Source organism: Sinohyriopsis cumingii, chromosome 2 (genome assembly GCF_028554795.1).
Source record: "Sinohyriopsis cumingii isolate HCF-2022 chromosome 2, ASM2855479v2, whole genome shotgun sequence".
Lineage (NCBI taxonomy): Eukaryota > Metazoa > Mollusca > Bivalvia > Unionida > Unionidae > Sinohyriopsis > Sinohyriopsis cumingii.
In genome coordinates, this window is record NC_142962.1 from 124,551,813 (window position 1) to 124,570,058 (window position 18,246).

At 32.3% G+C, this 18,246-nt stretch overlaps 1 protein-coding gene across 1 annotated transcript in view; it reads right to left on the minus strand.

Moving 5' to 3' along the window:
- LOC149805749 (F-box/WD repeat-containing protein sel-10-like) overlaps positions 1 to 18,246 on the minus strand; it is an 88,972-nt gene that overhangs the window by 13,296 nt on the left and 57,430 nt on the right. The window lies entirely within an intron of this gene.

The following is an 18,246-nucleotide window of genomic DNA, read 5'->3' on the forward strand; positions in this document are numbered from 1 at the left end:
AAAATTAAATGAATCCAAGAGATGTTTATTTATTTTTCTAATTTTAATTTTTGTTATACTCCTGAACATTAACAACATGTTAGATATTCTTGAGAAACTCCAACATAACAAGTTTGGTAACAACTTGAAATGTGTTCAATGAACACAGATGTCCCGCCATATTACCTGAAATGACTTAAAGACTTAAAACAAAATATTTAATCAAGGTGTGATCTACAGAAAGATGGGCAAGGGTAACACTATATACCCTACCAATGTCATGGGTGTGTGTGCATTTTTCATATGTCTGCCTCAGTTCGTACGATGAGCGAAGTACAAGCTCTGTCAGGGTATTTGATCCTGAAACTGACCTTATGGACAGAAGATCACTGTACCGTTCTCAAATACTATCAAGACATATCCATATACTAAGTTCCAATCCAGGATTAATATTATTATAAACTGCTGTATTTACAGGCCGTTGACGTTCAAACACCCAAGTTACTGTACTGGCATCGTTCAAGGTATTCTTCAAATAATATTCACAGACTGGTATTGATGTATTAAAAAAAAATCCTTTCATACTTGCTTGTGTTATCATGATCACAATCCATTACAGATAAAAACCTGAATCAATACATTCAACCTTGAAATCAATACCAGACTGCTGACTATCAATTTGTTTAAATAAACAGCTAGATTAAAAAAAGTCTAGTCAAAATTCACACACACACACACACACACACACACACACATGCGCGCGCGCGCCACTGATCACAATCTCCCGTTATCTACAAAAATGAGTGTTGCCATGACACGAAGTTATCAAACTTGTTCGTGACAGCATGGACACCTTGGTGGTCAGATCTGTACAAGTTTTATTCAGGACAAATTATTTTGGAAGAAGTGTTTCAGTAAAATAAAAGCCTATATTTAAAGGTAGCCACTTCATCACCATTTAAATCTAATCCTCTATGCCACTATTTCAAACTGAATGTTATGATATCAAACAAAACTCTTAAAACTTCTGACAGTTTATCGTGGGTTTAACTGCCTCAGATTTTAAAAAAAAAATACTAATAATAAAAGTGTGTGAATTTTTTGATGAATTGGAATTTATTTTTGTGATGCCACCACTTCGCATGAAAACTCCACAATCTAAATATAAGTGTGTTTATTCTGCAAAGAGTGACTACAATTACTATGCTGCTAGATAGAAATAGAAGGGTGCCGTACCCTCCCCAATCTCCTTAAAACTTTTATTTTATATATATTCCCCTTTTATTCTGTTCATTTAATGTTGAATAAACATATACTTTTCCTTTAACAGGTTTGTACTTTCAAAAGATGAAATTATTAATTCATCATCATCTTTCACCGCAAAACAAAATGCTGCTTTGTTTTTGTTCTAAAAGTGCCCTTTTCACTGTAAGTGTCCCTTTTTTTCCTGCCACCCTAACAACAAGTAAGATATATCAAGTTTCTTTAAATCCAATATATGCGCTTTGTGTGTGTCTCTCTCTCTCTCTCTCTCTCTCTATATATATATATATAATAAAATATAATATAATATAATATAATGCCACATAAATAGGATTTAAACAAAACTGCAACATCAACATAAGAGGTGTCATGTATAAAAAAAATTCTACCCCATCATGCTACATGCATTATTAGAAATTCCCCACCATTTAATTTACATAAGAGCGGTTTAAATGTTTCAATGTTTAGAACAGAAATAAAAGTGCGAGGGGGGAAAAATAACTTTGATTCGACTGATACATAAGAGATGTCTTATTACTCAATCATAGCATAACTCAATAGCTGTACTTAAATTACAGTCAAACAACTTAAGAATTTAGTCAGGTTTTTCTAAGATAATTCATTAAATCAAATAATGCCCTAACAATCTCATGTAATTTTTTAAAAATTCTATTACAAAGGCTGTTTTGGCTCCCTGTAGCATGCCTATCATTGATAATTTAATAGCTAAAAATGTTAAATTATTCGCTTAGAAGCAGTCAATCAAATTGAGAGTGTTAAGTCACCAGGTATATTTTTTTTTTCCTTTTCAAGTGTAAAACTGTGAACGAAAGTGCACAAAGACGTCTGCCCAATAAACCATGAAGTAAAATAATCAATTAACTTTCTAGTAATAACGATATGAGCTGGCTGCATGCCAAACCTTCACACGTGCGAGTCAATGAGACAATTATTGACACGACTGAGGTGACATATCTCATACCATGGTCTCTGAACTGACCCCTCTATTCAAGCCTTTGGCTCAAGGCAAATCTTCCAGTCATAGCTTTAAGATAATGCAGCAACGAGTTTTATCAATAACATATTAATCCCAAAGCCTTAACTTTGGTTAGCCTTTTATTTTATCGAGTTTGCAAAAAGGCTGCTATTTGTAAATGAGAAGGAGATCTCTTTATTTTATAGTTAAGAAATACGTTTAAATTTGGGTGTAAAATCTAGATTCATTTTCACATCTTCTTCACATTTATATTTCTTTATACCAACAATAGTGACAAGAAATATAAAGCTAATAGTTTCTTGCCACCATCTGTATCCATAAAGAAAAAACGACAAGAAACATGCCGTCCACAGCGTTACCGCTAATGTTGACTTTGTTGTGATTTAACTCCTTCCGAAATGATAACTTATGTCACTTTCCGCAAGGATGCACAAAAAAACCCACAACTAACGATAAAATAATTTTTCAATTTCACCAGCAAACAATCTTCCAGTTCACCAGTAATCTTTGTAAACCCATCTGATCTAAGAATGAGTACATTTACTGTAATCTTTGGAAACCATGTTAATCTAAGAATGCCTACATTTACTGTAATCTTTGGAAACCATGTTAATCTAAGAATGACTACATTTACTGTAATCTTTAGAAACCATGTTAATCTAAGAATGACTACATTTACCGTTTCTGCACCATCTTGTCTTTACAAGAATATGTAGAACAATAATGGAGATGAGTGAACATTTGCCAACGCAAAAATACAATCATCTAACTACTCAATAGCGTGGCATTTCCACACCAAAAAACCCCCAAAGATTATAAGTTCTTTTAAAAATCACATCAACTCTATAATGTCCTTAAACCATTATTTCAAGTCGAACCAAAATACGCAGATCTCCAATTGCAAGATAGCGCCTTAAACTGAGTCGTTTATAAAACCTACTTTCAAAAACAAAAAGGTTCTGAAATTACCATTCTTTAATTTTAAAGTCCTAAAGGAAGCACCAAATCATTATTCAGATATAGTTTTCACTTCTGTTGTAACAGCTGGCGAATTTAGTTATCCTCTTTTCCGCAAGATAAAGGTCGTAAATATCTTTAACAAAAAATTAATAAATGCAAGAAGCAGTACAAGCAGGTCTGATAACCCTGCCTTGATTTAGATAACGTACCAGCTACCCATGTTAATCAGTAGGTTCATATAGTACTGAAAGAACATACCATATGTTAACTATCTCATAATTTTTATTTAATTTTGATTCATTTTACTTATCTTACTACATTATAAAAAAAATCTTTTTAAACATGAAAGTATAATTAACGTGTACAATTTTTTGCTCAAAGCTGAAGTCATCCATGAACTTGATAAAAGTAAAAACATAAGATCAATATACGGTTTCAAGGGTGACAACAAGCTCAGCCAATCACATGCTAAATCAATTCTTTAAAATCAGCGGATCTTATTAACTTTTCATAACTGCTCAGGATTTTGTTGAAATAAGCTAATATTCCAATTTTTATCAAAAATGAATCAGAATGGTGATAGGCTCAGCCGATCATATGCGACTTTAATAATATGCACGAATTTCGTTCTTTATTAAACAGTCCAAGATGATATAAGTATATGTTCCCGAATGGCAACAAGCTCATTCGATCAGAGAAATTCGTTAATATGAGTGCATCTTGTTCATTATCGAACCAAAAAAAGATCTTGATAATATAAACAGATACTGCAAGTTGGATCAAAATCATATTACCGATATGGCTTCCACTGGGGTAAAAAAAAAAAAAAAAAAAAATAATTAAGCCAACAAGATGCAAGATTTCATCATTAATATGATTGGAGCCAGGGCCGCGGACACAGCAGGACAACTAGGAAGAAATTCCGGGGGCCCACAACGATTAGGGGTCCTACCGCTGTCACAATGTGTCAGTCATATCGATCTCCTGAATAATTTTTCATCGAGCCCTCAGACAGACAAAAAGATAAAACCCCAATATAAAAATAAATGACTTTCTTTTCTTTGAACAGCAAGAATTAGAAAACTTACACCGATGCGTAAGCAAACCTATCAACACATTAAATGAAATGGCCAAACTATGGGGAAAATTTTGAAATAATTCACAGCAAAAATATCCTTTCATTCTTTTTTTAAATATGATTATGACAGCCAGCAGTTTCCTACCTCCCTACGAGACTAAACCTATGTAAGACAGAAATTCCAAAGTAAAAAAATAAAAAGGTTAATTGAGGCAGTCTAATTTTCTGAGTTGATAAAATGTATGTCTGTTGTTAATTTCAATGTACAGGTGCTTGTTGATACAGATAAGTGCTTTCCCAGTGATAGGTCGACATAGAGAGAAATTAAATGCCTCACATAGCGAAAGTTCAAAGCCCCGCCAACGACTTCCCTTTCGTAGATACGTCAAGCCATACCCCCTACTGATACACGAAGTGAAACCCACAAGCAGAATGAACAAAAGGGTCAATAATTTGGAAATAATAGCTGGAATTCCTCCGTAATTGGAAAAAGTGTAACCTTATTCAGATATGTAAAACTATATGTGCTATGAAGGGAAAAATCCTGCTGGAAAAAATAGATTTCAATGACAAGTTGTGTTACCTCCCACGAAAGCTTGAAATTCTGTTGACAGCTAGGGTGAGGTCTTTCTACATAGTATGTGTCATAAGCTGATCACAGATAACACTTTACATACATACATACATACATACATACATAGACCATTCACTGAATGTTCATTTCTACCAACAAGCAAGGTCTATGACGAATCTTTCACGGTGAAAAAACAGACCCCCCCCCCCCCCAAACAAAACATGTCTGCAGAGGTCATCAAAAATATGAATGAAAAGAAAAGGTCAACAAAATAATTGCCGTAGTTGATTTAGGGTGGCACAGAAGTACACTGTCAATCAAACCTGCTACATAACTGTGGTAGTAAATCTGGTTTTTGTATGCATGTATCTTTTCTTCAAAAGTGTACATGGAAATCCACGGATCATATACACATCATACAACTACCGCATGTCTCGAATGTTAACATCTGGGCAAACATACTGTCAAAACACGAAAGTAGGATAAACACAAGTTTGGTAAGCAAGGATTCCCTTTCAAAATATTAATGGAATAGATCAGAGGGTCACATACAACAAAGTATGGGCTATTTTCGTAATTTCACAAGTGACTTCATCCAAAATTGATAGCTAATTGGAATATTTCTCTTTGCATGCCAAGGTTCCCAGATCTTCCAAATCTGGTAAAACTATTTGTGTACACATATCTTTATAAACATTTTGACTGTAATAATATCAACATTACAAAATATATTATTATGCAAAACAAATTAAGACTTTTTATGATAAAGATTTTAAATTTAAAATGTGAATATTTTAGGCTCTAAAGAAAATCATAACAATAAAACCTTGACCTGTATTCACATGTACCTTACACCTCTTCAAAAAAGTGCATGGAAAAATAGAGAATACATTGAGTACACTAAATCTGAAACTGGTCAAGAGCAATAAAATCTTGTTTCTCAAAAGAAGAACTTGGAATCTGGTAGACTAGAAATGTAAACTTCTAAAGCAAAAAAATGTGATTTCAAATAAATAATAAAATCAAGCTCATTTATATTCTATCTGAAAATTTTATACAGATTTTATCAATGCTCAAACAATTTAAAAGTTTATAACAAGTTACAATACAGTAATTATATTGTGTGTCTGTGTGAATGTGTGTGTATGTGTGCATGGGAGAAGTACATTTAGGATATACTTGTGGGAAAAGCAAACAGTTCTATCTAAAGCATATCAACATTTACACATACATAAAGCTTACGAACCTGCTGCCAAGAAAGTACCAACATTAATCTCTGCAGATTTGTCCATTAGTGAAAATCTCAAAAATACAGCACCAATGATATCATGTACTATCAAACTGCATCAATAATGGTTATTTTTGAGAGATTATACTTATGAGCTGTGTAACTAGAGAAAGATAAGACTGAAACATCTGATCTATTTCATATATTAGACTGCATTACTTGTATATACTCACAAATTGAATCCAACTGCAAATAACACTGACCCTGCTTTGCCATTACATAATGCACAAAAAGATGAGGGTCTATTATTGTTTGTTCTACTCCAAACAAACTACACAGACCCAGATCTACTGATGCAATAAGCAAGAGCAACATCTGGGTCTCTGTAGTTTCATTATAAATCAGCATATAAAGTACTCTGCTTGAAAGTAATGTGATTGTCTTTATTAGTATGGTACTCTAAGTAATGTAATTGTCTTTATTAGTATGGTACTCTAAGTAATGTGATTGTCTTTATTAGTATGGTACTCTAAGTAATGTGATTGTCTTTATTTTTACAGTACTCTAAGTAATATGACTGTCTTTATTAGTACAGTACTTTAAGTAATGTGATTGTCTTTATTAGTAAACTAAAACGTTTGAAAAACAGTAATACAATTCTTTAAAAAGTTCCTCAACAATGATGACTGAAAAACTGATAAATAATTTAGTATGTCTTAGAAAAATACCAAAGATATCAAACTGGGAGAAAATATAGATACTAAATATCTGGATTTTCAGGATATCATCAATGGCCCCAAATGGTATGACTCTGTTTTGATGAAAAGGGGCAAACATCTGGAATTATTATATACAAAAATCATGCATAATTAGACATAATAATGATTAGTTCTTTAAAAATAATGAAAAACACATCATCTGATAATTGCTCTGATCCCTTTTCTAATTACCACAAAAGTGCCTAGAATACTTGATATAAGCATTGTGTAAATTTCACAATTAAAGTAAATCTGATGGATAAGAAGTTGTCAGGGAAAATAATCCAAAGGTAGGTAATTAGTTTGCTCCTTGAGGTGCATTATTCAGGAGCTACTTGTGAAAGATGTTCCCATTGAAATGCTGGCTGAAATACAATCTTTGTTGAAGTTTAAATGGCAGTTAGAGTGCCATGTTAATAACAGGGACGTCACACCCCCCTATCTGTCATATGTCAGACCAAATTGAAATCAACATATTTCCCACACTTAGGTAGGCAATGATAGCGCACAGGTGATACAGATGTGAATACCTTTCAAGATTATGCCCAGCAATTTGGATTGCATTCAATTTCCCAGGAAAAATAATGGGGAGGTAAATCAAGGGAGACAACTCAAACCCCATGTCCAAACCTTGTAACTGTTCACATTCTCAAAGGTTGGTAGAAATTAATAGCTTGCAGGTGTTTCAAACAACAGACCACTGTGCAGTACAAATTTATGTGAAAATCTGTAAAGTGCAAAGGAATTAAAATACAAACAGCAAGAAGGGAGATAATCTGCATATAAAATAACATGGTAAGCTTCTTGCATAAATAGAGAAGAAATGGACTTGTTCCTCCATGACTTTTGCTGATACATACTTTGTTCTAGACTCCTTCTTCTTGAAGCAATGACTGAAGTTCTCTTGACACAAACATAAATAAAGCCTATAATTCAATTGTGCATTTGATAACATCTCTTCTAATACATAGTTTAATGCCTATTGCAATTGAAGACTTAGTGAAGAAAGCTGTGTAAATGTAAATCAGCACGCATTCACATATTGTGGAGTATAGTGGTTAAAAGTGCATCTAATAAACTCTGCAGTTGTTTCCACACAAAAATCAAATGTCTGATAAGAAAGAAAACAATCATCTTGTTTTGGATATTAACTCTTAATGCATGCAAACAAGAACAAGAGACTCAGGCAGGCATGAGATGGCTCACCTAGTTTACACATGTTCAATTGCCAACTGTAAGAGCAATCAAACAAAGTCTCTGCATCAGTAGGTTGATTCTACTGAGATTTCTTTCAACGCTATTGATTGCATATGATATAAAAATAATCGTTAAAAGATTTCTCCCAGCTCTGTATTAAATATTCAGAGACCGCAATGCTAGGATTGCTTCATCATAGAATTGTTCAAATTCTGTTAAGCAGTTTATCAAATAAATTTTTTTTCTACTGTTTTAGTAATGACCACCGTAATTTATCTGGGATTGGCATCATTTCTATATATGTGAAAGGCCTTTAAGCTATTAGTTTTTTGCTAAACTTTGTTAACTTTCTATTAAGTAGCTTTCAAGCTGAAGGAATAAAGGGATTTACATTTTTTGTATCAGCAGCCTTATTTGATAGTTGATTGGCATCATTTCAAAAAATGTAAAAGCCCCTATGCCAAGATGCTGTCAAATTTGGCTAAATTTTGTCATGTGGTTTTTCATCAGTCATTTAAAGGCTTACTATTCTTAGCAATGGCAGCCATACTTAATGGTGGATCTGCATCATCTGAGAGGCCTAAATGCCATGATGCTTGTAAAAAAACTTTGTTGAGTGTTTTGTGTGAAGAAGTTTGTTTAAATGTTTTTATATTTTTTGTAACTATGCATATAACTGATGGTGTATTGGCATAATCTGAAGACAAAAATTTCATACAGTTTCGTGCCAGGATACTTACTATCAATTTTGGTCAAATTCTGTTGAATGGTTCTTTATAAGATGTAAATAGTAATTGTGAACTAATGATGGATGACACAGGATAGTGTGTTTGTGTCTTTGGATTTTTAACATAGCTTTAACAATCTGAATCATATTGCTATGATGTCTACAGTGTGACAGTGTATAATGATATCTAGCACTGTGGGGTATCATGCTGCGGACTTGTGGTATGATGTCCCACCCAGTCACATTATACTGACACCAGGCCGATCAGTCCTAACACTAACCTTTTAATGCAGAGTGCCAAGCAAGGCAGCTGCTAGCATAATTTTTATAAGTCTTTGGTATGACTCAGCTGGGGTTCAAATCCATGACCTCCCACATCCAAGGCAGATGCTCTAACCATTTAGGCCACCAGAGCAAGTTGACACACGATGGACAAAGTACAATACAAATGCTCAACTGCCCTTAGAGCCAGATATGCTAAATATAATTTCAATAGGTTTGGACAAACTTACATTCTCATCTTATGATTTTTATATCTTTTAGAACACTATGCAACTGTCAATTTTTTCTTCAAATTTCAGTGGGGTTACACACCAACTCATTTATGGATTTCCGGATATACTGATGATGACACTGTTATAAATTATTGAAAAATAAATTTCTGTGTTAATTTTATTTATAATTCTGGTGGCCAAAAAAGGTACAATGTTCAAACTTAACATCTCTGATTTCAAATGAGTCCAGCACAAACTATGTATTGTAATTAATTCCAATGGACAGTAGTACCTAGAATACATTATACTAACTGACATTAGTTCAAAATATTTGATAAATTGTGACCAGAGCTAATTTAGTTTTGTTTTAAACTTCACTGAAAAATACAAAGTACAAAACATTTGAAAATAATTTGAAATAACACCTGTACATAAACTAAGAAGCACATGCATATATATATCTTCACACCTGGATGGTCATGCATTCATGCCACAGCTGTCACTATGTTATGTGGGAGTAACCTCAAATTTACAACTACATCTGTAATGGGTCAATTAAGAAATGTCAATATTTTGGACTTGGTCTAATCTTGATTGAGATGATGTAAACAAAAGAAAATTAATGTTTTGTGCTTTGCAGTCAGGCAACTATCATTATGATAATCACTCTTGAATACTTGCAGATCTTACGAAAACAATTAAATTCAGGCATTACTCATATAAAAAAAAAGTCTCTGAAAAACAGGCTGATTGATCATAATAAACATAATTTTTGTGTTGAAAGCAGTTGTATAAGATAAGCAATAACAAATAGTCTATTTCATTAAGAATATATCATCACTTCCGTTTTCTCTACCTAACTATAGACTGCATAGAATTATTAATATCACTTGTACATTATCTGTAGTATTTACAGACAGACCAATTGACATGAGAATTAAAAGCATTAAATTTGTTCCAAATTTGTCTGAAACCTGAGCTAAAGCCATAAAAACAATGACGTACATGATAACTCCACAATGAAATGCAATTGTCTTTCAGTTATCCCCCACTAGGCTGTGAATTTCTTTCTAAATGACTGTGATGATTCAAGATTCTCTCCCCCACTATGGGACAAATTTCTTCCTGTCCTTGTGGGGGCTTAGTCAATGGAAGAGCTACCAAATAATTGGCAGGAAGAGCAAGGAATTTTACAAAAACAAAAGCCCCATAAAACAATACTCTTCTTGGTAACTGTAGCATGGAAGCTATCCGATAGTTGACTGTGGCAGAAAGTTCAGGCACAAACTGAATAAATAATGAAGTGCCAAGTATATGTCACTTGCACTTACTCTATTACAACACTGTGTTGAGCTGGAATAAGACACCTGCATGCTATACCTCTCAATCTGTGCAAAGTAGCAAAATGAAGGTCATCGTTTGGTAATGATGGTCTAAAATTGTTCTATCTATAAATTGTCAGTGCAAACAGAAAATTGGACATTTTTTAATATTGGAAGTTTTTTTTCTCTGTTTTTTAAAAATTAATTTTTTAGTCACATTACTAGGCCAAAATTTGCAGCTTTTGCTTGAATTTTGAAAACTCTTAAAACCACAAGATGATAACCACACAGGTATCTAGATTGTCCACCTCCATTTACAGAACTTCTTCACCTTAACACTGGTAATGACAGCCATACAGTTCACCTTAGGTATTATATACTGTATATAATATATTTTGAATGGGATCTATTACCATAACCATGGGGGCCCAGAGTGGCCGAGTGGTCTAGAGTGCTGACCGTTCCGGATCACTGCCATCTCACTGCTGTCTGTGTGGGTTCGAGTCTCAGGCTCGGCTAACATTGGTACGTGAGAAAGCTTGCCAGTAGCTTCTCGTGGGTTGGTGGTTCTTCCCGGGGTTATCCCAGGTTCTTACTCCACCAGTTATACTGGAAACCATGTATAGCCTATCTTGTGCTGAAAAAATGGCATTAAACCCTACGACAACAACAGCCATAACCATGCCTGATAAAAAGAACTGCCTTTTACTTAAGTGTCTTGTAGTGCAAATAAGCCTTCACTATAAGCTCTTTAATGCTTCTAGAAAGAAATGTTTCTAAGTTGTTTTTTTTAACCATTCTATATATATATATATATATATATATATATATATATGTATGTATGTGTGTGTATATATATATATATATATATATATATATATATATATATATATATATATATATATATATATATATATATATATATATATATTTATATATTTATATATCTATATATATATATATATCAGTAACTTATATCTTAAAAATGTTGATGGGAAAGCAAAGAAAACATTTTTTGAAATGAGAGTTTGGTGCTCTTGGAAGTTTGATGTAGCATCCAATATTAGCTAAAACTTTTTATTTTAGACATTTTTTTCCTCAAAACTTTTTGAGGATTAAGAAACCAGAAGAAGTTTACTCTTATCTTAAACATTAATTCTACTGATAGAAAATCAGGTAAACATAGTATTATCGAAAATAGGAAGCACAATGATTAGAATCTATAGAAACAAGGGAGCTACAGAAGCTTAGTTGGTAGATCATCAGATTTGGACAGTAGGTTCAATACCCAACCAGGCCAGATTGCAATGTCTGTCCTTGATATATATATATATATATATATATATATATATATATATATATATATATATATATATATATATACACACACACACACACATACACAGATATGAAATATCTGATGAATCTGGTTAATAAGCCTTTGAAACCATTGCAGATTTAAGTATCATTATGAAATATAGGTGAAAAATGGATGGAATTTTATATTTATGTATCATTATGAAAAAAGGTGAAAAATGAATGGAATTTCAGATTAAGTATCATGATAAAAAAGCTGAAAAATGAATGGGAGTTCAGATTTAATTATCATTACAAAATACTGATGAAAAATGGATGGAATTTCAGATTAAAGATTCATTATGAAAAAAAGGTGAAAATAGATGGAATATTAAATTTAAGTATCATTATGAAATATAGGTGAAAAATGGATGAAATTTTAAATTTAAGTATCATTATGAAAAAAGGTGAAAAATGGATGGAATTTCTGATTTAAGTATCATGATAAAAAAAGATGAAAAATGAATGGAATTTCTGATTTAAGTATCATTATGAAAAAAAGGTGAAAAATGAATGGAATTTCCGCTTTAAGTATCATTATGAAAAAAAGGTAAAAAATGAATGGAATTTCCGATTTAAGTATCATTATGAAAAAACGGTGAAAAATGAATGGAATTTCCGATTTAAGTATCATTATGAAAAAAAGGTGAAAAATGAATGGAATTACTGTATCATTACAAAATACTGATGAAAAATGAATGGAATTTATTTCAGATTTATTTATCATTACGAAATACGGAATGAAAAATGGATGGAATTTCAGATTTAAGTATCAATAAGAAAACAGTGAAAAATGAATGGAATTTCAGATTTATTTATCATTACGAAATAATGAATGAAAAATGGATGGAATTTCAGATTTAAGTATCAATAAGAAAACAGTAAAATATGAATGGAATTTCAGATTTATTTATCATTACGAAATAATGAATGAAAAATGGATGGAATTTCAGATTTAAGTATCAATAAGAAAACAGTGAAATATGAATGGAATTTCAGATTTTAGTATCAATAAGAAAACAGTGAAATATGAATGGAATTTCAGATACTTAACAGTAGATCTGATAATCTAAGTGAAAAGTCTGTCTTTTTTATCACAAGTTTAGTGTAAAAAGCTGGTCACAGTGTAACACAATGGTCTAATGTTATCCATTTTTATCTAACCATTTTAGTGACACAGGCTATATACTGGTATTAAAATTGAAGAAGAAAAAATGTTCAAACTATGTAGGTGGATACATATTCAGGTTTAAGGAAGTTGGTGCCAAGAAAAGTTAATATTAAATTTGTTATAGGGAAGCAGGGTCTAATGCTTTCTGGGATAAGCAGAATTTTAGAATGTACATCAAACAGGCAAAGAAAACTAACTGACTTTTTATCTGCGACGCAGGTGGTATTCAATGAATATGAGACCTCCCCCAAATCTTAAATTACCACAACTATATAGGTGGTAAAATTGCCATGGATAGTCAGTCCTGAAGACATTTGAGGACATGAGTGATTTTCCTTGCTTACTGAGCGTATTTCTAATTAATCATTTGCAAAATATTAAGTTCTCAAATTAAGTTATCAAAAAACAAAATCCATACCTACAGAAAATGGGCATGCTGAATTAAGTAAGGCACACAATTAACTAATGATTTATTTATTGTTTTTGAGAACTAGGACTTGATAGTCACTTATAATACTGGTCACTGGTAACTGACTACAAGTCAACAAACACATGGGAATAAGCTGTTAGAATTTCTGACAGGGTGCACTCTTAAAGTGCAAAAGTTATGTAACATTTACATGTGTATGTTGTTCAATTAGGAAACAATCAAACAGTAAGTCGTTCACTGCCCATGGAATACATTTCCTCTAACGAATATTCAATATGCTTTATACTTCCATTTTCAAAACATTAGAATACATTTTATGTGTATCCTAAACTCAATCAAGGCTAACAGTTTTAGCCCGATTTGTTACTCATATAATAATTAACTGTATAAAATGAATTTTAGATATGTATTTCAAATTATCATGAATCTGTGTACTTGAAATGTCTAGATGTCTGAGCCATTTATGTCAGGATTATATTACATTGCATATCTATACCAAATTAAATGCCTTGACAAGACCTCCAAAAATGATAAGGAATTTATTAAGTGTTCAACTTGCTTTAATACCTCTGTGTTTTTAATTATGAGTTTTAGATTTTTTATCTAATATACTGTGTCACTGAATTTCCAAAAACATAAAATTTTCAATATAGTCCAACAACTCAACATCTGCAGGTACAATATGCAAATATACTTGTGACCAAATCTCAAAAGTTTATGCTTCATACACAGTGAATTTCATATTGCTAATATAGTATGATTTAATACAACCCTCCCTCATTATAAGGTATTCCCTTTCTATAAGGCGAGCATGGTCATGGATCCCATTTCATTAACATTAATAATATGTATAAATACCTCAATATAAGGAAAGCACACCAATAAGGATGTCCAGTTTTATGGCTCCCATGAACAGTTATAGTGATGGATTAGGTGTGTCCCACCAGCTTATTGCATACCAGAAGCTTAAGTCCTATAGAGTAAAACCTTCTGTAGCAGACACCTTAATATGAAGGACAATGACACATAAGGCTAACAATCAAGCCAAGCTGTCTTATGAACACCATGCAGCATTAAAAATATTTGCTTCAGATCCATTAACAGCTATTGTGTGGAAACAAGAGTGTGTGGGTCTGACAATCCATCTTTGCTAAATGATCACACTAAATGCTGAAAATTCAAATCTGCTAACTCTGTATCAGTATCTGCCAAATTCTGCTGATATCCGAAAATAATCAACTAATTAACAGAGAAGAAAGTGGGTGGGTCTGGCAATCAGGGGCTATAACTCTGTTAAACAAAGATGCAAAAGGCTGATAATCAAACCAAGTTGCTGTAAACCATATTTTGCTGAAATCCAAAAACAGGAGAGTTATGCAGAAATGAAAGAGGATGGAAGGAGAGATGGATGGAGGGATCATGAGACAGGCTAAGTTTAATGTGTCCCCCAGTTTTTGGAAAAGTGGGAGACTATCAAGTCTTTTGAATGCATATCATAAGTCATTCATGTTTATAAAATATCATCATAAAAATCATGTAAGACTTTGTGAAATATCATCAAAATATAATCATGAACAAAATCATGTAAGACCATGCTAAGATGAGTAGCTGCAGCAAATGTGGTTGAAATCAAAAGAAAACTGGAATCAGAGAAAGTTCACATTTGATTGGGATACCCGTTTCACTCAATCAACTGACTCTATTCTATAATGTCATCGCTCTTGATTGACTAAAATAGGTATCCCATAATCAAATAATGTTAAAATCTAAAATGTTCTTTATAAAGGTCTCATGTTAGACAATTTGTACTTTCAACACATTTTAGATATATATAGTGAATAAAAGAATGAGTCTTACTGCAATTCAGGAAACCTGGGCATTTGAAAAATAGCTAACATTTCAATGGTAATCATTCATTTCATGACAGTAACATTACATAGGGCTAAAATCACTTGTCTGGAGGCCTGATACAAGTTTTATTATTTGGCATGTACAAATTTGTGTTATCTACCCTGAATTCTATACAAAATTTCATGATAAAAGTTTGGAAGCAATTTCATGAATGCAAGCAGAAAATGTTGTGACTTTTCAAGTCAAGGTTACACAGTGCAAGGAAATAGCATTAGGACGAACCAAATAAAACATTTTCATAATAGAAATAATATTTTAAAAAATTCAACCATCAAGCATGGAAACATCATTCAAAGATGAGCACGTGTAGACAAGAAGGCTATCAGGTATATTTTTAATACCAAATCTGAGAAAATATTATGTGAGTTAAGTATTTATTTGTAAGACCTTTATCCCCAATGATCATCCAATTATACAGATGTAAAATGAAAACCAAATGATGAAAAGCCAAAACTGTGATATAACAGCTGGTTTTCATTAGCTAGGCACTTTCTATAAAAACCAAAAGGTATCTATTCTACAATGTCATCAAGTATATTTTTGCTGACAATCCAATTTAAGGCATTTTTAAATGCTGTATATATATATATATATATATATATATATATATATATATATATATATATATATATATATCTGTCCAGGTGTCTGTCCATGACAGAAGCAGGTGTTTGAATCTAACAAAACAGGTGTCATTACATAAGAGATCATAGGTTGACCTGGATAAGACCAGTGCAATTTCACATAAAGAAACTGAGTGACAGCTGGTGGTAGATTGGTAGAGCTTGAGGATTTGTTAATTCCTTTGTGTTCACAACTACCATATGTTATTAAGTTGCAGATTGGGTGGAATATACACAAAATCATGACTAGTTTACACTATATTATGACAACAATAACTGCAAGATATTATTCTGGTTAAAAAATATCAACAAGAAAATACTTAACATACGCGATCTCTTTTTATTCTGTGAGAAATTAAGGAGTGAGAGTGTAAGATGGTCCAAAATTCTTTGCGATTTTTTTCTTCTCACACTCTGTGTTAAATCAAAAGTAGGCAAAAATGCAACAACAGATGCACATTTATTTAAACGATACAGAAATACATATATAAAGCAATTCCAATAAATAATTATATTAGAACAGTCTTGGGCAGCCAGTGAATGTTATTAGCGGCATGGTCATATGGCAGGGTGTACTCTGTGGTTCAACTCCCATGATCACTGTATTTCTTTTGGCAAAAGCAAACTAAATATTGACTTTATGAAGCTTGTACTATTCCATACACACTGTTAAAGTCCATGCAACAAATTTATTACTGCCTTGGAATTCCTTCTTTTTCTGTAAAGTTAGGCCCAGTTTCTTTATTACTATCTTTTTTCTGTTTTGTTTTTATTCTGAAACTAATTAACTTCACACAAAAAAAGACTCATTATTACTACATTGTTTTTTCAAAATCCTGTTTAGAGGAGCACTTGTTCTACATTTATTGAAGATGTCATGATTTTTCACGCAACCCAGAAGATACATTGGAAAAACTGCAATTTTCCAGATAATACACACAGACTGTTGACCAAATGATGGATCAAAAACTCTGTAGACCACTGCTATCACTGACTAAATGTTAAGTGTTATACAACAACAACCAAGCTTGTCATCTATCTTGTCACCACAGTTCTGAAAATCTATATTCCAATTTCACAAAAGTTCCAGTGTATATTGATACTTCATTGTACTTTTAACAATGTGCTTGATAAAATAAAGACATTGATTTTTAAATAAACTTCTGTGCTAATGAGTCAGAGCTATTTCTGCTTTGGCAATTGATCAATTACAGGCTGAAAGGTTTCTCTACAGGGCAATGCCAGTATTATAATTTCCCAGAAGTATACATTAGTTTAGCAGGTGAATTCTTTGAGTTCTTGCTCCTGCAATCACAGAATAATAACTTTATTAAATTATTACATAAAATGGTGACACAAACTACAAACATTAAACAAAGTTGTAATTAAGTGTACATGATCTGTAACATCAGTAACAAATATCAGTAAGATTTTGAAAGCAATGGCAAGGCTCAAAATTTGCATTAGTACGGGGGTGGGTGGGGTGGGGGGCTGGCTTGCCATGAAGTTTCTGTATGACTAATACATTTCTTTGTCTACCTGTCCTTCTGGGTACAAAAAGTTTTTGTTACATTGTAGGCCTGAATAGGATTATATTTTATACTTTAAACAACAAGTATGACAGTATTTGGTACATCTGATATATCAACAAGTATGTACTCAATGGATAGAAAACTTTTCAAAAGACAAAGTTACCCAATTGACAAACACACTAAAAACCCTGATTGGCTGATTACAGATCTTAAAAGTAATTTAAACTTAAAGACTGATAACTCAAAAATTCAAAATTCTGAAACCATTATGAGAAAATGAAGGTAAAAGTTCCTATTTTTATTCTGTCTAGAGAATCCATTCACTTTTTTGATTTTGCATAATGGCAAACATTAATTTAATTCCCTTATTGCCCATATCACCTCTCATTCCAGGATCTCTCTTATACATTATTTTATCAAATGTATATTTACTAGAATGATTTTGTGCTTTATAATCTTGATGAACAGCCATTTTCTTCATGAAATGATGACAGTTTGACTTACATAAAATAATTATGTAAGACATTCTGAGGACTGTTAAAGTTATTTTCTGTTTCACTGCCTGTGATGAAAAGCTGTCAATGGGAGAGATAACCATTTAATGTGCAGTCATAAGCTTTCACAATGGTCTATTGTGGAGTAATAC